We start from the raw sequence: 20481 nt of genomic DNA, 5'->3' as shown, positions 1-20481 counted from the left end.
AGCTGGCTAATTAATCATATTTCATGCAAGGAGCCCCTAGAAGTTTGCATTGTTGATTTAAAGCCCCTGAAAACTTTCTTTCAAATCATGAGTTTTTCACAATAACATAAAATTCCATGACTACAAAAGCAACAATTTGGTTTTGAAAAAAAAAAGAAAAAGGTTATTAAGGGTTGAAACCCATCGGATTTCTTTCATCAGAGCTGCGTGGGTGTGTTTTCATCAGATTTGATTTACAGCGGCCTGGCTACAACAAAGAAACAGCAAGCAACCTCTTTAAATCAGTGAAAAGAGCACAGACAAAAAGACAAAAATAAAGAAATCTCTCATGTGAAACTAAACCAAAACCTTGTAACAAAATAGTCTGTTCATGTAGGTCCCCGTTACTCATCGTAAATAGCTAATTCAGTAAATACATTTGCAGGGCCTCTAATGATCAGCCTGTTATCTAATACGAACGAAGATACAGAGAAAAACATCCGTTCACTGTATATGCACAACGTTCTTGTATATTAAACCTTATTCCCAGCTGCCAACAGTTGAATGAAAATAAAAGGATTTTATTCAACTCAGTCAGACACTCCAGATTCCGCCAGATGTTGATGGTGCTCTAAGTTGAGAGAAGATTTGGAGAGAAAAGAAATTCATGTGTCTTATGTTTTGTCGCTAAGAGGAAATAGCAGACCAATAACAAAAGCAAGGAAATCAAATATACTGTCAGAATATCTGAAAATCATGAACACAGAGTGAGAAATGTATATTTTTCCAACAATGTATTTGTATAAAATTCTAAAGTTAAGTTTCTAAGCTGTTGCCAGAGTGGCTGCACCAACAACACTTTTTAAAACAACTGTCTATATAGTGCTGGTTGCATTTATGGCACGGCTGAATTTTAAGTGCAAAATTTAGAAAATCTTCAGAAATAAATGCAAACTAACCAATTTTGTATGTCCAAAGTTACTGAACAACAACAACAAAATGCTTTCATATCTTGAAATAAAAATTATTATAAAGAAGTTTCATAGTCATTAAACTGTTAAGACGATTCAAGAACTTTTTGCTAAGAAGAAACTCAATGATGCAGATTGTGGAAAAAACATCATGCAAGATATCTAAAAAGCTTCAGGCTGACCTGGAGCAATCTGGAGGTGGTGGTGTCAGTCTGTACCATACGCCACACACTAAACCAAGGCCAAGGAGGACACCACTGTAGAAAGAAGGGCATAGAAAGACTAATGTTTGGAAATACTCTCATAGATAAGCCACTATCTTTCTGGGATAATGTTCAATGGACAGATGAAACCAGATTAGAGCTCTTCGGGAATGTAGTGCATCGGTTTGTTTATAGGCCAATGAAACCTATAAGGAAAAGAACACCCTACCTACAGTAAAACCTGGTGGAGGTTCTATCGTGCTGTGGGGCTGCTTTGCTCCCTTTGGTACTGGAGGCATTGAATGTATCAAAGGAATGATGAAATCAGAAGATAACCAAGGCATTTAAGAGTGAAATGTGTTACCCAGTGTCAGAAAACTAGGTTTGAGGCAAAGGTTTTGGGTCTTTTAGCAGGATAACGACCAAATCACACATCCAGCAGCACAAAAGAGTGGTTGAAAAGGAAAAGATGGGCTGTTTTAGACTGGCCAGCAATGAGTCCTGTCCTAAATCCCGTTGAAAACCTTTGGAGAGAGCTGAAATCTGCCACTGAAAAAAGGAATCCTGCAAACTTAGAAGAGCTTGAACGCATTGCAATAGAAGAGTGACAGAAACTACCAGCAGACAGGTGTAAGAAGTTTCTAGATGGCTACTAGAAATGTCTGGAGTCTGTCATTGTTGCCAAAGGTTCTGCAACCAAATACGAGTCAAGGGTGCCAATAATTGTGTCTGGGTATATTTAGTGTTTGTATTATTTCACTATTATATAAATTTAGGTTTTTTTATTTTCTTTTGTACAGTAAGCTCGGAAATTTTAGTAAAATATTTTGACTATTAAAAATAGGGTAATTGGCATTTATTGCTGCCAATAATTTCTACCAGGACTGTGCATAGCATTTAAAAATATATATATTTTAAAATCTGTGTTTGTTCTAAACAGAGTGCATAAACTCCATTGGAAGTATGTGCAGCAGGAACAGAGAATTACAGAATTGTCAATGGTGGGCTTAGAAATATATCATCACTACAGCACTCTTTTGAGATGGAGGGAATTTGATTGGTGAGCTGCCATTTTCTATGGCTGTTCAGTTTGAAAAAAACTTTCTTCTGTTTGCAGCATCTCTTTGGCAGAAACAATCTTTCTCCCATCTGTTTGGTAGCAGCTTGAAGATGTGTTTGCTCTTGCTTGGTGGGGGTGTTTGGAGGTGTCAACAGATGATACATAATCAATATGGTTTTAAACTTTTTTTTTTTTTCACATTTGATGCACACAAGCACAACTTACTGATATGCACCTTTTAAGGACATTAAAATCCATGTTTATCATATGTAATGTTTGTAGATTTTACACACATTTTTGGAACAGGTGTTTCCATTGAAGGAGAAAATACATTTTTTAGAAATTTGCAAAACTTCACTATATGATTGATGGACTATGAAACAACAGTTCCTTATTTAATTTTATTTAATGTATGCCTGGCTATAGATACAGTACCTTAGCTTGTCTCTTGCTAAAGTCCTTTGCAAATGACGGAAAAACTTTTTTTTAAAAAGCACAAAATAAATCCCTGAAAACACCATAATTTCAAAGGCCCTTATTCAATTAATTATTTAAGATTTTAAGAAGTACATATGTTTTTCCCAGCTGAAAAATCTCATGGTTACATGAACTAAATAATTGAAACTTAAACTGAACTAAATTGAACTTTGCGCAAAGTGCTTTTTTGTTAAGTTGTGAGCTATGTGCTGTGGTCAGCTGGGTACCGCCACTGCCCTCATTAGGAAACAACAGCTAACTGCCACTGAAGAATTATGCAGCTTGTTACGTCAAAGCCAGCTCAGCTGAGAAGACAGTTGATAGCCAGCGGTTCCTTATCCTTGGAAGCCTGGCGTAACAAAGTTTAATGAGGACACTTTAAAGAGTCACCTTGGACTCAGGTGACTTGTTAACATAAGGATTTAGATTGTAACAAAGTCACAAATTTTTCTCCAGGAGAAATAAAATAACCAGTACTATAAAACACCTTTGGTGCAAAGAATATAAAGAGAGGCATACTTTGATTCTTTTCTTTAAAGAATTGTGATTGAAAATGAAATGTATCTCTGCTTTCCTTGTTGATAAAAATGAATAATTTAGTGACTCACAGTAATTTCTAAATTCAACAGATTTTTTTATTTCTTATTTTATGAATATAAAATTCAACTGACTATAAATGTTTAATTGATATATTTAAAGCATGGAATTAGATATTTTGTTAGGTCAGAATGCTGCAGTGAGTCATACACCAAAGAATGATTGTGTTTTCTTCATCTTTGCAACTTATTTATATATCTTAGTTGCTAGGCTTGATTATGACTTTAATGGGTTTAATTCATTTTCTTTTTGTACAAAAACAATCTTATGTGTTTATTCATATACTTAAATCCTTTTACAGCTTTATGAAATTTAAAACAGTAAAAATCCTGCATACAATCGAAAACAAATCTTTTCCTGAAAGTATCCAAAATAAAATAATAAAAACCAATGTCTCATCGTATTCATCAGTAATTTGGTCAGTGGTAATGGAAATGATTTAGTTGACAAAATATTCAGTTAGATTTTGAAGTAATTGCTATATTTTGTAGAGAGTGCGTAATTGTTTTTGAATTACTTATAGACCAACATACTTAATAAGGATCTTTTATTAATCTTTGATAGTCTCAGTTCATAGACATTTCATTAGCTGTGAACCTCTACTACAACACAGGCCCACAAGACTAGGTAATGGTAAATGGTAAATGGTCTGCACGTAATAAGGGCCCATCAAAGCACTTTCCACTACATGCCACATTGCCATTCACACACACATTCATATATCACATTCAAACATACACTCACACATACTGTTGGCACAGCCATCAGGGGCAATTTGGGCTTCAGTATCTTGCCCACGGACACTTCGACACGTGTACTGCAGGAGCCGGGGATCAAACCACCAACCTTCCGGTTAGTGGACAACCTGCTTCGTTGTAATGGTTCCAATAATACAAATGTGGTTAAATTTACTGAAAAACTGTGGTCATAGTTAAAAGAAACCAGCAGTGACTGGAATCAATTGGCCTTTTCCCATGTTAAAGTTTGATGTTTGGTTGATTAGCTTTGTTACTTTATAATAATGTCACCGGACTTCCTCGAAGGACAGTCTCTGAAAAGATTCACTCTGTGATTTAGTGTGGAGGCATTGCTGTAGTGACTTCTGAGGTCACAAAAGGTTATGTCCTGTTGCACTTTTGGAGAAGAAATTTGCTGTTTTTGGTTGATTTTACATTCTACAGTTAAAAGCCAACACTTGACGGATATCTAATATATTGAACAGTATATTCAACTATAATAAACATTCAATACATTTAAAATTTGACTTACTCCAGGCAAACAAGAACAAATAAAGGAGTCACCAGCATTTTTTTTATATGTCTTTTTATTTTCCTGCCTGTGAGTAGAGGCTTCATCCTAGTTGACCTTCATGGTGAAACATGAAGTCTACAGACAATATAACTGACCAATTAACTGAATAAATAAAGCATTTAATTTTTGTGCCTTGTGGGAAAGAAGAGGTGATTAGGACAGTTGACCTGGCTACTGCCTTGTTTGGAGGACTTTTTTTCAGCTCCTAATGGGTTTGAGAAAGAACATTCATATCTATAGTGTTATTTGTTTGGATATCTTGATGTTCAGCAGACACTAATCATAAGAAAAAACAAACAAACAATGAAGTAGTGTCACCTCTTCTGCAGAAGACCTCAGTGCAAGAAATACCATCTGTCCTATCATTACAATAGCCATTAGGCAGTGAAACCACAGTTTAGCTGGTTCCCTGCCAGCATTCATTTTGTCAGACTGAGCACACTCCACGAGGATCTCTGAGTGCAACAGAGTGCATCAAAAAATAATTAACACTTTTTCCAGGGTGATGATGCAAGCAGTAATTAATTGCCTCTGCATTCAGTAATGTTCATTAATGTGAATGCCACAATAATAATGCTTTCTACCAAGTGTCCCATCTCATGTTATCTTGCTTCCCAAGGTTTCATGGTCATACTATCAGGTTGTGGAGCACTACTAGCATATCAATAAGACCCCAAACCACCCAGTAGCCAATGCGGTAGTATACAGTGAGCAATATTTCAAACTAGTGTACATGAGCAACATATTTCCATATAATTATAATTTTAAAAATGAAAAAAAAAGTTCATTTGATTTTACCTGAAATGCTTATTTTGTGCATCACTGCATACCTTTTTTTTCTTTTTCCCAAAGTGGCAGCTTGGTGGCAGAATGATGCAGCTTTGGTGTTTGAGCAGTGCGAGAGGTCTATGAGACAAGCTTGTAGTGTCATTTTACCTTTGATGGAGGGAGAATGTCATTCATGAAAGAACGAACTGAGCAGAGTCTGTGTGTATTACATGATAAAAACCAATGAATTTTTAATGGAAAGTTGTACTCTATTGGTCACTGTGGGTGCAGGTCAAAAGTCAGGGCCAGTTACAAGTCAAATACATTAAGGGATCTGGCTGTATTTAGTCAATTTATGTAAAACCATAAACCGTAGAAAAACACTTCTATGGTTCTACAGCAAGCCACCCAAAAGTTTCTGAGGGTATAATTTGATGTCTGGTTTTGGATGTAGAGGAACCATAAGCAAGTGACAACTAAGATGGCAGTAACATGCTACCACCTGTCGAACAAACAAACACAGCACGTAATATACTTGAAGCCGTATTATCACCTTTGTGGAACAATGATTCTTGAAATTACAAGTGAAACACATTACAGTATAGCTTATATGCTTCTCTGTCCATTGCAGACCATGTAGTTGAGACTCGAGCGCACTCACTGGCACCAGTGTTTCATCGTTAAATACACACTACTTGACACCAGTACAGGCTTCTGTTACCCCTTATAAATAGAAATAGCCAAGATCTGGGGAGCAAGTATGATAAAATTGCTGCTTTTTTAGAAAGTGAAAGGGGAACACCACTAATTTTCCACATCAAAATGTGTTTTGCAGGTGTTGGAGAATACTACTGTATGTTTAAAAGGAAAAAAACAAAACAAAAGCAGTATAAAGCATTGTGGCCCCAGAGGGAGCTGTGTGATGTCTGATAAATTGTAGTTGGGCCTTGAGACTGCAAGTTTGAACAAAATTTAAAAAAAAATCTTCGGGTGCGGAGTGAGAAGTGAGCTTGCCAAATCTCTGTAGCCCAAACCAAACCATTGCAAACCATGCCCAAAGTGAGTTTAGTTTCCTCTACTGTTTTTGATTGTTGGAAAAAAAATCACCACCTGACATCATACATTCGTTTAAGGAGTTCTAGCAGTTCGAAATCTGCGCTTCTCATAGACGTTAGCTTTAGGGCTGTGGCTGAGGATGCCACACTAAGTGAGGAAGCCCATAGAGATAGATAGCTTTATTTGGCAATAATAAATGCAACTGCAAGACCACATTCATCCTGTCCTAATTTATCTTAAAGCTGTTGAGAATCACTGGGGTTCAAATTGGACAGGGGAGAGAGAGTAAGAACTTTAATGTAATAAAAAAAAAAATTATTAATAATAATAATAATAATAATGCTTCTGGTGTATGGTGCTTCATACATTTCAGAAACACCTTTAAAGCCTACAGGCGATGCATGTTTTGATCCTGAACGTTGATTTTCAATTGTCTATTCCCCTTAACAAGGGCTAAAAACCTGTCAACCTGTTTGTGCTTATCACTGTTCTTCTTGCAGCTGTGGGGCTCCGGTGATAACAAATCTTAACTAACCAGACTGGTCAATACCAGCCTCTTGTGCAATCTGAAAGCTGTTAAGATTTACTTTGATTGAGTCAGCACATAGAGAAAACATAAGACTTCAATTCTGTCACAAGAGATTAAGGAACTCAAATGCAAAACCCAGCAACACAGAGTCACAAAGAAGCAGGAAGTTAAGAGTAACAATCTTTGGGCTGGGGAGGTAAGAGGAAATGGCTGTGAGCAGGAGAAGTGCAGGGAGGAGGCAGAGGAGGGCAGAGGCAGTGACCGTGGGGTAGGTGGACGAAGGTGGATGGGAGCTAACGGGCAGAGTTTTTGGGGGTAGCGGGTCGCAGGACTAAGAGGGTGGCTGGGTCAGGAGATGGCGTAGAGGAGTTGATGGAGCTGGATGTGAGATGTAGCGGGGAAGGCTGCAGTCTTGAGTGAGGGTGGATTAGATGGCGACGCAGGCAGGCAGATGCTTAGTGGCGGAGCAGGAATGGGAGAAGCTGGGAGAGGAACTGGAGCATGGCACTCAATATTTGACAGGGAAGTGTGGCATGAGCCTGAAAAGAAGGAAACAGTCATTAATTCACGAGGGAAAAAAAAACACAAGGCATTAACTTAGACTAAAACAGTACCAATTGGCCTGTACATCTACCTGACTGGTGAGAACAATGCTCTAGCGAGGAGTGGCCGAAGAACGGGGGATTACATGTAGCAGACTAGATGAGTAGATGAGAGGCGGGTGGGCAGGCTGATTGAAGGCAGGACGCCGTAAGAGAAGGGGAGAGGGAGACGGAGGAGCACCATACCCCAAACACAGACACATATACACACACAGAACAAACCGGAGAAACAAAACAGATCACTTGAGGAAGTCGGGGACACACAGGAAACACAAGGAAGAAACCAGAGTCACAGCCAGGGCAGTGAAAAGTGCAATTGTTCTAGACCACTAGACCACCCCGCAGCTCTAACTGGGTACCTTTACATTTGGTGTTAAGTCGGCAAGGTAGTAGTAAACTCAATTGAACTACTAAAAAAAAGTGTGATTACGTGTGAAAAAAATGTTTACACTCCTACGTACTGTACCTCAGGTCACTAGACACCCTGATTAAATTATTGAAATGAATGAATTAGACGGGGTGTAATATAGGATTGGGTCGTTAAAAACCTGAAGTGTTCACTTAAGGACAAATCTATTCATCCAAGTGGCCCAATGTCTTTCTCTTCCTCTGTATTGTAATTTTACTGCTGCTACTGTATTCTTCAAGGAGTGATTGGTTGTCTGTTGTTCTTCTCAGTTGCTTGTCCTTTTTCTTCTGTTAAAGGCTTTTTTGTTTTTCACTATCCAAATCAAGAATAGAGTGGGCCTGTTGCTCGGATGGCAAATCTGTGATTTATCCTATTTACATGTATATGAAATTGACTTGACTTGAGAAGAATCTCGAGTCACAGAAGGACACTGTGTTTTCTGTCACAGGGCTGCACATTAATGACACACGAGGCCTGTTTTATTGAATGCAGGGTTGTCAACGGCAATTGCTCACAACTTGTTTCACACGTGACCTTTGACAAATGAGATATCAGTGTGGAATTTGTATTTTGATCTTATTAACAATGATTGAGGCAAACACTAGCAATAAGGGAAACCTATAAGCCTTTCTCTGGCTATAATGCAAGGCCAGTCACACATTAATGAAAACATCTTATTGAACACTTATGCTATCAGCTCCACAGCAAAATTGATTTGAATCTGTCCAGCCACAGGTATAATTACATCCCATGATGGTAAATAATCTCTTCAGCAAAGTTACTGGGACACATTCAGGCATTAGGTTTCTCCCAGCTAATGCATGTGATGAAGTAATTAATAGCAGCTTGAAAATCATGACACAATTTTTACTTAATGCTAATTACCCACCTCACCGTGGTGGATTTCAGGAAGCTCACTATATTTTTGTCAATTTGATGCTATAAGCCCAAGGTCTCAGCGCTGTGTGTGTTTAATGAAATAATATGGAACAGTATGTAGCAGGAGACCAGAATATGTAATGAAATTAAATGTATCTGAACCTACAGGGGAGATTAACTGTTGTCTGGTTGGACTCTTTTAGAGAGAGAGGGGTTTTTAGATAAATGGATGAGTGAGAGTTTGAATGACAAAGTTGTATAGTTGGTTATTGGTTGGTATTAATACACAGTATAGCAATTGTTGTTCTGGAAAAACCTACTCAAATTATAAAGCCTACGTTTAACGCAAAGCCCCCGTTTTCCTTTTCACCACATACATGTTTGCTTAATGTGTGTCGTCTGTGTTTGATTTCCGCACAAGAGAACTTGTCAGTCCGGCATTGTTCAAGCTCATAACCAGCCCTAGAAATGCTGCAATTAGGATAAGGCTTTAATAAGGGTTTGTATGTGCCACTATTTACTTTATTAAGGATTAATAAATCTTTTGTCATGCTTTATGGATCTGTTAGAATGCCATTATTGCAAACAACTTTTGGGTTGCCAAATTATGACGGATCTCTCTTGCTGGTGATAGTCATTAACAAAAAGTTCTGAATTCTGCAGTTCTGAATGGTATTAAATCAGTCATTAATGGTCTAAATTAACGAATGACTTGCTACTACTAAAACAAATAAAGAACTCATTGAACAATCTATACTTTAGGACCACGTTCAGTGCGACGTACATGTATTTGAAATGCTATGACAGTCTCATAAGTCCCAAGAAGCTGGCACTGTTCCCTTTCTTGTTAAAACAACTGTGGGAATGATGTTTTGACAGGCTGTAATTTATGTAATCTGCATGAACACAACAATTCACCATGATAAAAAAACAGTGAAATGCGAACTAAAACTAGTGAAAATAGACTTCAGCGTAAGAAATAAAACCTATAGGGTATTCAAAACACCTCCTTAATCACTGGTTTTATGCCCTTATTTATGTTAAAAAAAAAAAAATACAGTCATACATTTGCTTTCAAAAAAACAATTTCCCCCAGAGCTCAGGTGCAAATTTAGGAAAATAAACCTAAAAGTTTCTCTTTAGGAATTCTGATTTATCATTATAAGTGCTATTGTTTAGAATGGCTTCACATAGCTCTCCAGCTCTCGGCTGAAGTGCTTCAGCTCAAGTGGTGTCATGTGAGGCATAAACAGGTTTTTATGTAGTGACAGGTAATGATGGGTGACAAATTAAAAATAACCCTCAAAAAGAAAAAAAAAAGCCAATATATTACGTGTCTTGGAAGATGCTGTTCCTTAAGCCTCTAGAACAACTTTAGTGCTCCTTGTCATAGATTCCCCAGGTGTGTGTAGACCTGTCCAAAGGATATTCCTTCATTTGGCGTTTTGATGTTTGGGGGGGAAGAGTGCTGTCTAACAAGTCGTTCCAAAATCTCCCACAGGTGTTGAGCCTTTACTGATGACAGTAAAGGCTACAGCATATAATTGTTTTCTCCATTCATTTCTTCAGTTTTTTTCTTTTAAGTTGGTCTGTGAATCTAACTAGAGAATATAATATCAAAAAAAAAGATGTGTCCTTTCCCCAGTAAAGAGTTAACAAAGTTTCCTTATTGTAACTCAGCTCTCATGTTTGCTTCTATCAGGCCAGCAGACTTTCAGGCAAGAGAACCAAATTCTTGTGATAGACGGACAAACACAAGACTGGACCTATGTGAGTCCAGAGGGTCACAAGCAGTCCTCCTGCATCATTAACCCAGTTTGTTGTGAGGACCTGCTGCCATTGTGAGGTTGTGTTTTTGGCACGCTGTGTTATCAGTAGTGATGGGGAGACTGATTGCAGCTACACAAGGGGGTGGAAATTTCCACAGCCCATCTATCACAGCTTCAGATAAACAGATGGAAGACTGTTGGCAGTACAGGCTTCGCGCGCTGCCTCCCCTGTTGTCGATTAAAGCTGAGGATTCCGTGGATTGGGCAAAAAATACAAGGAGCAGTGCAGGCCAATGTTCAGTGCCAATGCAGGAAAAAGTGTGTCCTTTATGAAGCAAGGTGGAAAGTAAGGGTGTGGAGCTCAGGGTGATGGATTGGCATGTAGTGCATGAGACTTCCATTCAGAAGACCAGTTTGTGCCCTGTCCTTTTTATTAAAGGAGCTGTCCACAGATTTTACACAGGGAATTCATTTCACTCATCAGGAGAAATGCTGCTTAGCTTGTTGAAACAGGTGTATGATGTTTGCTTCAGAGTGAGCTTTCCAAAGTTACGAAACATAACTGTGATAATGTCATCATCTCGGGTTTGAGACTTAAAATGTTTTTAAAAGAACACCTACGTTACAAACTGAAGGTTTGTAACATAGGCCCCGATCTTTCTAATTAGTATTAATTTCAATCAATCAATATTAATATCAATATCATCTTTCTTGTTTTGCAATTTCTTTATCTTTATGTGAGGAACCTTTTATAATGTGTGCACTCTAAGTTGGCAACATAATTAGAGGTCAGGAGGTTTTTTATTACACCTACTGTACACCTCAAACAACCCCTGTATTATATGTCATATGTCATAATAGTAAAAATCATTGCATCATCATATGTTACTAAACAATATGATAAGCTCATGAACTGATGTTGGATAAAGTTACAAGTATTAATTCAATACTGAATGATTGGGGAAGCGTTACTACTTTAACAGAATGAAGTATGAGTTATTATGCTTATTTAAATTCTAATCACTTAAAATAAGTTAATAACCTAACCATAGCAGATACTTTCAAGCATTTTAGGAATATTATAGAAACTAGAAATGCCAAATATTATTTCTTAAATGCTACAACTGTTGTTAATATTGTTTCTCTCCAGTATAGTGTTTGCCTCCAACATACCGAAACAAATAGGACCAGAAGCACAGGCAGTTTATTTATCAGGTGTAAGCTTTTTATTTTGCTTCAGTTAAAACCTCTTCCTCCTTACATACTGCGGTGGTGTGTTGTGCTCGTATCCTATTCTGTGCTCAAGCAGTTCCTCATGAAAAAGTGGGAGAAATATTCTTATTACTATATACCTGTAATATTACGGTACAAATGTCATTGTGATTAGTCATTATTCATGATAAATGAAGTCCCGTTCCAGTCTTGATGCGTAATGCTCAGAATAATAGCAGAGTATAATCACAGTACCTAAGCTGTACTTATTATCATTGTATTTTCTTGTAACATTTATTGTAAAAATCTATCATATTATTTTTTTATGAGTTTTAGTCCCTTATTTATGTTAAAAATCATAAGATAAAATGAGTTAAAATACATGTTAAGCATATAAATTTAAGCATTAAAACATACTGAAGGAAGAAAAAAAATTGCAGTCAAACTATTCATGTGTTTTCAAGTGGAAGAGAAATTGAGTTATTTATGCACACAAATGCAAATATGCATATTAGCTGATCTATCAAAAAAAAAAACTACACCCTTGACCAAAACTACAGGTGTCACGTAAATGTATGACACGTAAAGTAAATCCTTTGCATTAGAATCACATGATGTAATATTTAACACGAACCTATTATTTTGTTTTAAAAATGAAAATGTAACCGAGAAGCAGTATTTTTCTCCTTGAAACTGATCAGCAGATACCTACACACACTGACACAGTCCCAGCCTCTGTATCTGGAACTGATTGTTACACTGGCCATGGTAAAGTATGCCCTGCAAGACTGCAGATTGGGACCTTGCTCTCTGATTGAACGCTAGCAAAACTGGAGGGAGGACAGGGTGGCAAGATGGAACGCTAATAAACACACAGAGTACAGCACTGACTTTAAAACAACTGGCCCTGGAAGTTTAAAATCCAAGGCCGATGATTGCATATGTATGTGTGTACTCTGTGTGGGCAAGCGGAGATGATTCATGACACCAGCCAGTGACTCACCTTAAAACAGCAGAGGACAACAACAGAATATTGCATTTAAGAAAAAGACAATTTACCCAGCTGTAAATTATATGGGATAATCCAGTCTGGCATCTGCTAATTTCTTCATAATGCAATTACTCTATGATTAATGATTTTCTTGTCTGAATCATCTGCAGCCTTTATGTCCCTTTGCCACACTCCCTGTAAAGTGCTTTGCTTTAACACAGAATCTTTGCCTCTGAAACTTTCAGATTTAATTTAAGAGTTTTGTAAGTGAAAAAAAAAAAAGTCAAATTCAGGCATGAAAAGGCTAACTAAACCACTTAGCATTCTGAAAGGATCCAGCTTCAACCAACAAGTCAATTGCAATGTGAGGACATCAATAAGCCATTTACAGCAGCATCGGGTTAGGCTGCTGCTTGATCATTGTTATCCTGATGGCCATGTGCCATAGGCACTGAAAGGCGGATCTATGGAATGGAAGATGTTTTGAGGTAAGATAGTCCTGAGGTGTCTGTTCCCCATACTGTGGCAGGTGTATGTGGCATTTGCACTTTTGTATATGGTGTAAGTCTCTCTCTGATTTGTCTTCAATCTTCCCACAATAATCGCCCATTCTTCCATCTTTCAGCCTACTAACAAGGATGATCCCAGGCCTGACCTTCCAGCTGTGACAGTAATGCTCCAGAGCTGTGAATGGGTTTTTCTAATGACCAATGGTACCAAACACGTGCTAAACACATACTAATGGCCATCCGCATCCATTCAGGAAGCATCCAAGGAATTTTATCTTTCAGAGTGGAAGGATCTCCTAGCACGAATAAGCACGGGCAGTAGGGATGATAACCTGAATAATGTGATAATTTCATAACAACACAGTAGACATCAGATGTAAAGAGTGTGGTAACCCTGTGAATTACACCCTTCAAATTAGTCCAAAGTTAGACAACAATTACACCAAAACATCAAGTTGATTGTGAACAGCAAGTCAGAAAAGAAAGCAAGAAATGGTCCCATAATTACTACTAAATGTGAGATGTTGATTGTTGTATTGCATAAATGGCAAATAATTGGAAAAGATTTGAAAATAACAACACAATTGTTTAAATCCTTTTAGTTTCAGAGAAACACACACACAGTTCCGTGGCTACCATTGAGGGCATCAAAGTCCTGTGCTTGGTATTTTTGGAGTTTTTAGCAATTCAATTGTATTTTTGTCATAAACCTTTGGCCTTATGTTGGGCCCATGAGTAAAGCTACCTGACGTAATCATTAAGGATTTATCTTCTGTGGACCTAGAACATCCACACGGCAATTTTTTTGTCCAAATATCCACGAGACGCCTAATGGCTGTCTGGCCAGCAGTTGTCGACATACACAATCATACAAAATTGAAAGATGCTTTTCTTTTAGCTTTTGTGAAGAGAATATTAAGTGAATCTATCATATGTAAGTTTGACTTTGATTTTATTACTGATGTATTCTAAACTCTCAGTATTTGTCTGACAAGATTACTGAGTCAGATGGAAAGAAAACTCTGTTGGAAACTGTGTCTTATGACAATGTTAAAAATGTTGCTAAACTTCTTCGGTGTAATTGTACCTACCTGGGGGCTCATTTATAACCATTGCGTAGGCACGAAAGAGGCGTAAGCCACTTCCCACGCATAAGTCGAGATCTCTAAAAACAAACTTGACGAGTGAATTTGCGCGCTCGCACGGCAACTCCGAGCAATGCGTACGAACGTTTTGGAGACTTGGGAAAATTGGCAACACAGACGGTCAGGTGGTGACATGAAGCCAGGTTGTGGAAACTAAATGTGAGAGGCATTGTCATATGTATAGTGATGCTTCTTGCACATTTAATTTCACTTCATATCACACGTCAACTATCGATCCTCTGCGTCGTAAACATTCAAACCAGCAGTTATTTGTGCTTGTCCTTGTGAGCCATAACTATTCCACGAGAGCCTCCCAATTAGAAAATGTATCAACCAAGTCAAATATCAAATCAAATTCCGCTCAATATTTCATCAGCGCTGTCTCACCATCACACTGCCCAGCCCGGGAGCGCGGAGGAGAGAGCCGGACTGTATGTTAATCACACTCGTGGTGCTCGGATGCCAGGATGTGGAAGGTGCAGGATTCAGGAGGGTCCGGCTCGCCTTTCCCCGATTTTAAGTGTGACGCGAGTCCTCTTCACCTCAACAACGTTCACTATGCTCATTGATAAAATGACCATCGGTTGTAGAAATCCAAGATAACATCAGATAACATTAAATATTTGCTGAAAAGACAGTCAATACTGTGCATGTATCACTATTAGATTTACGGTTTTAGATTTCACATTGGTTTTGTGTGTAGATCGCTGCATGGAACGCTGTGCTGTCAGGCAGACAGAACGCACTGGAGACACGCCAGTGGCTGCCACACACACACTCCGCCCTTTCCAGACACCTCACCCGACACCACCTGTATTCATCATCAACTATATATACAGAAACACCCATACACTGGATTCTGGAGTTTAAGATGTGGTTAATTGTGTGTGTGTTTTTTTTGTTTTTTGTTTTTTTGTTTTAAATATTTAGTGTGTGATTTCATCAGCTATGTCCGTGTCTATAGCCTATAAATGCTTAACATATACCAAAGGGTGAGCTTCGGTGTCTCTGCATCTCCGTTGGTCGGCCCATACTCCGACGGTGTGCAACAAAGTATCCAAGGCGGCCACCTCCTGATCACTTGGTTTAATCTCAGAAATTCTCCTCTTTGTTGCATTAAGGGCTGCTGCAGCCATCAGTCCTCGAGCTTGTCTTTGACACTGCCTCCATTCTCCACAGGAACAATATGTATATACATATTCCTGAGGGATTTGCATTGACCATCTATAGTTTGATCGTGGCAGTGTTTTGGGTGGAGCACGAGGCTTGCCAAAGTGCACACATTTTCAAGTTGACTGTGATTTACAAACAGGGAAATTGAAAGCTGTGCACGCGCGTAGTTTTCTAAGTCTGATGGGTTTTTTGCATACGCTATTTTCGGCATTTGTGTGCACGCACACTTTCAGTGTAGATCCTACGCACTGTGATATAAATGAGGCCCCTGATATGCCAAGCAGTAAGCAGAGATTTCTTTGTCTCTGTTAAATTTTGTAACTTCTATGCTGAAGTCAGTGTATCATCAGAGATACTGGACGGGACATTGCTAGCAGGCAGTGGTTTGTACTGAAGACGCAATCCCGGCATAATGATAAATAAAGACCCCACAAATAGTACTTTAAGTTTTTTCAGTCGATTCCACAGGTTTCACATATGTTGTCACCGTAAATTGTTCTCCCTCTTTAGGATATAATAATCTTTAGGATAATATTTACAGCAGGGACATATCCCCAACAGTGTCAGGTTTTTGCTCAATTGTATTTACACTATATGTTTACAGATTTCATAAGATCTAAGCACCTCCATACAGTGCTACTGATAAGATTTATGAAAAGCTGCCAGGTTTGTGTGTTTTCTGCAAAACGTGGGCTATTATGATGAAGAGACCTGACCTGATGATCTGACAATCAGCTGTACTTCACATTGTCAGCTAGCTGCAGCACTAGCAGTTGTAGTTTAGTCTCAGTGGTGATGAATGAATGGCCGGTTTAAATGTTGCAGAATTAAAACCGTCTTCGCTAGATATACCTTACATCAGTCAACTAAAATTGTATTTCAATTTTAACCGTATGGTATTGGCCAATTTGTGATCGTTGCTCAGACATGTCTTTTCATCAACAACTTTATTTCAATAAGCAGAGATTAATTTTGAAGTGTACAACAACATTTATTGGGGTTAACAACAGAGAACAGAAAAGAACTGAGATGTGACACAGGCCCATGAATATAGGAGATAGGTAGAATCTCCCAGAGTCTGGACACTGGTAGTGGTGGAGTAAAGACAGCAGATGGAACATGGAACCTTTAGTTAAAACACCTGGATCATCCTGAGGGACAAGTTGTTGATGAGGAGGTACTGTGCTGTGCAATCCTAGGTCTGAAAGACCGAATGACAGAAATTCCGAGATTTTTAAAGAACAGCTTCTGAGGACGGACTGGCTTGAGGAACGCAGGCAGAGAGATCGCTGGCCAGATAATGTGATGTCAGAAATGAATAAAAGGGATTTTGATGTGGGAAAGAGAAAGGGACAGATCAGAATGAAGTCAAAAAGCGGGAAAGTAGCAGGAATTGCCAACAGAGAAGAGAAAAACCGAGAACTAGTGTGCACACACACACATACAACTGTGCATATTGCATGTATGGCAAAAAATGTCCCTACCCAAGTTAAAGCCAAGCCTACACTCTTGGAGTCTCGTGGATCTGTGTTACAACACTTTGTACATGATCCGTGCATTTTTCTAAGCTACAAATATAGAAATACTCTACATCATGTTCAGGTACTGTTTTTTTGTATTAAAGTTGCTACTTATATAAGTTAACAAGCAACTTTTTTTTCTAACTATATTATTCTTTTTTCCCCCCTTTTTTCCAGGAGTATGTCCGACAGATTCGAAGCATAAAGCAAACCGAGAAGTATTTTCAAATTGCTGCTGGAAAACATTGTTGGGAGTACAGAGTGCTACACATCAATGACCCTGTCTGTCCTTGATCAGCCTCAGACTGCATGACAAAGCTGCTGGAGAACTTGTAAATACATCTGGTACAACATTAAGGACAAGAACCACTCACCCCTCACCACCCACATCCAAAATGAATCCCTTTTATGTTGTATTTTTAGTATTTCTGTTTGTCCTTTTAATTTTAGTTCAGTGCAAATTGAGCACCGTGAACTGGATGTTATCTATGAAAGATGCAGTACAAGTAAGTTTTATCCTTGATAATAATTTCAGTTAGTTCTGTCTTATGTAATTTGCTTTGTATGGAAAGAAGTATTTAAGTGTGAGAAAAATAACTTAAATTCAAAAAAGGAAAAAAAAGAGAAAAGGGATCATTTGACATTCATCATGTGTTTCACTAAATGGGTGGGGTGGAGCAATGGAGACTAAAGCCTCGGCTTGACCACACACCCTGGTCTCAGTTCAGTCATTTGTCATAATCCTCAACCCTCAATTAACCAGTGCTGAATAGAGGTATACACTTCTTCAGGCTGTCCAATATCACTGCCTAATTTCAACAGAATAATTCTGTCGTATTTTAATTGGGAAAAAATAATTACGTTCCAGTTTGCTGTAACATTTGCAGATCCGGGCCCATTAAACCCTACACTGCTTCATTACTGCAAGGTGAAACCTTAAACAATTAATGGCTTTAGCCTGTGCTAATGTACGACCATAATATTTTTTTTTCCCACTTAATGTAATCATAATTTGTGTCAAAAATCTGTTTTTTGCTTTATTAGCTTTTGAAGAGGGATTTCTGAGTACATCCAATTATGTTGGGACTCACAACCTAATGTCATTAAGTGCGTCGCAAGACCACAGCTTCATATAAATGCTTTAATGATTCTTTGCCACCTATCATGATAATGCACCGATGGATACCACAGGTAGTGAATTATGAGGACGTTCAAGTAGCAGGTGTGTGTGTGTGGGTGGGCTTGTTCTACAATATTTGTGTGGTCCGAATACTGACAGCGTTGTGGGGAACAAAATGACCTCACAAGTTTAAATGGCTGTTAGAGGGTTAAGACTTGGTTTTATGGTTAGGGTTCGAATTAGGTTTAGGTTAGGATTAAGGTTGGGGTTAGGCATTCATTTGTGGTGGTTTGGGTAAGGGGTTAGGGTATGCTATTTGTCTATGATAGGTCCCTACGAATATAGTAAAACAAGGATGTGTGTGTTTGTGTTCCTGTTTTTGTGTGTGTGTGTGTGTGTGTGTGTGTGTGTGTGTGTGTGTGTGTGTGTGTGTGTGTGTGTGTTTTCTCCTGTTCAGCTGTATGAATCTGTGTGTTTCACTCTGATGAGAAGTAAATGAAGCACTTGAAATATTGCATGAAGGAGTGAAATACTTTGTAAATTCAGGTACAATTTAAATATGAGCACAAAACAAAACATAATTACACAAGGTGTGCACACAAGGAAAATATTTAGTTTTCCATGTTTAATCTTTAAAATGAAATGTCTTTTTCTTTAACCAAGATTATTTATTTTCTTTTTTACATGTTGTAAATAAGAGTTTGAACAATGATTTTAATGGGTTTTCATTTCAGACCTCTGGGCTAAAAATCCAGAAGATCTGAAAGACTGTAGTGTTTTGATATCCACTTCATCCTGTCTGTGCTAATATTACTATATTACTGTAGTACAAAAGTGTTACATGCCAATGCAAAGTAAAAATTCGGCCTCATTCAGTATGTACACATAATCAGGTTTAATCTTTAAAAATATATATTTACATTTGTATTTGAAGTTTAAATGTGTTGTTTTTTTTACAAATTCGTTCATTATTATTGGTATTGTGAAGCTCAAATCTTTAAATCATTAAAAATCTTTTTTTCACAGGTGTGTGGCATGTTTTAGCCTTTCAAATTGTGCTTTTTTACATGGGTGCTGGACATTTTACATGTGTGTTTCCTACCTTCCAGAAAGTTGTTTCCTCTCGCTTCCCTTCAGTGCATTTGTTTCAGTTATCCTCCTGTCATGTTCTTATGCTAGCAACTATGGACTCATTTTAAAAAACCGACCACTGACCTGTGACACACACAGTACGAGCTCTATGATGTGGCTGTTGAACAGTGTTGCAATGATTAGTTCTGTTGAGAAAATCCGACCGGGAGACACACAATATGCACACATTGGGAACAATCGAATCTCATTCGAATGATTGTTAAATCTTTTTGTTGATAGCAATTGCTATCTAAAATGTGCAATACTATGATCTGAAATTTTTCAGAAGCGTTGTTTCCTATAGCTGAAGCTCAACTTGTACTGTTTGTAACTGACAAATTGGAATAACAGCTGTAGCCAACGCCTGGCTAATAAGAGAAAGGTAGGTAACGGGTTTGTCAGCGTCGGAGTTTGCCAATCTCAGTGTTTGAACTCACAGTCTGTCTGTCTGTGGCCAACTAATTTTTCACATTCACACAGTCTAATTTTCATCGTATATGCAGCTAAATGCTGGAGTGTAGGCTGCAATAAATGAGAGCAGTGCTGCAACACTAGCATGCTGAGGTGGACAAAAAAAGTGGATGAAAGAAAGGATCAAAATTTGATCAGGTTTATTTTAACATATACAGTAAACCTAATTTTGAGCTAATAACATTTTTCAGAAGTCTACTAAAGAAAATTACACGACTTCTGCATAGGATCCAGAGAACATGGCTGTAAAACATGATTTTTAGTTGTTTTTGCCTTTTTCTTTTCTTTTCTTTTCAGCTCTGCTTTCTTTGGAAAAAATGAGGTGAATTAGGGCTGTGTGAGTGAAGTTGTTGGCCATAAAATGAAAACAATGTGCGGAAAGATGCTAACATGCGCCGCAGAGCTGAGGGGAACTGTAGACTCCGGTGTAATTCACCACGGGTGGTACCCTGCAAAGAACCAACTTAACGCAGATCAGGAATAGTAAGCACCACATTCAATGTGTGTTGAGTCAGCAAAGACTGAGCCAATAATCAAATCATGTAGAAAGAACCTGCATTAGTCATAGTGTAATACTCTCAGCATGCAGTATCATATTT

At 38.1% G+C, this 20481-nt stretch overlaps 1 long non-coding RNA gene across 1 annotated transcript in view; it reads left to right on the top strand.

Annotated features, from left to right (window-relative positions):
• Positions 1 to 20481, top strand: part of LOC120789596 — a 28093-nt gene that overhangs the window by 346 nt on the left and 7266 nt on the right. The gene's annotated exons all lie outside the window — the stretch shown is intronic.

The sequence above is a fragment of the Xiphias gladius genome, chromosome 5 (assembly GCF_016859285.1).
Source record: "Xiphias gladius isolate SHS-SW01 ecotype Sanya breed wild chromosome 5, ASM1685928v1, whole genome shotgun sequence".
NCBI classification, from domain to species: Eukaryota; Metazoa; Chordata; class Actinopteri; order Istiophoriformes; family Xiphiidae; genus Xiphias; species Xiphias gladius.
The sequence above is the reverse complement of the archived record's forward strand: the minus strand, read 5'-3'. Positions and strand labels throughout refer to the sequence as shown.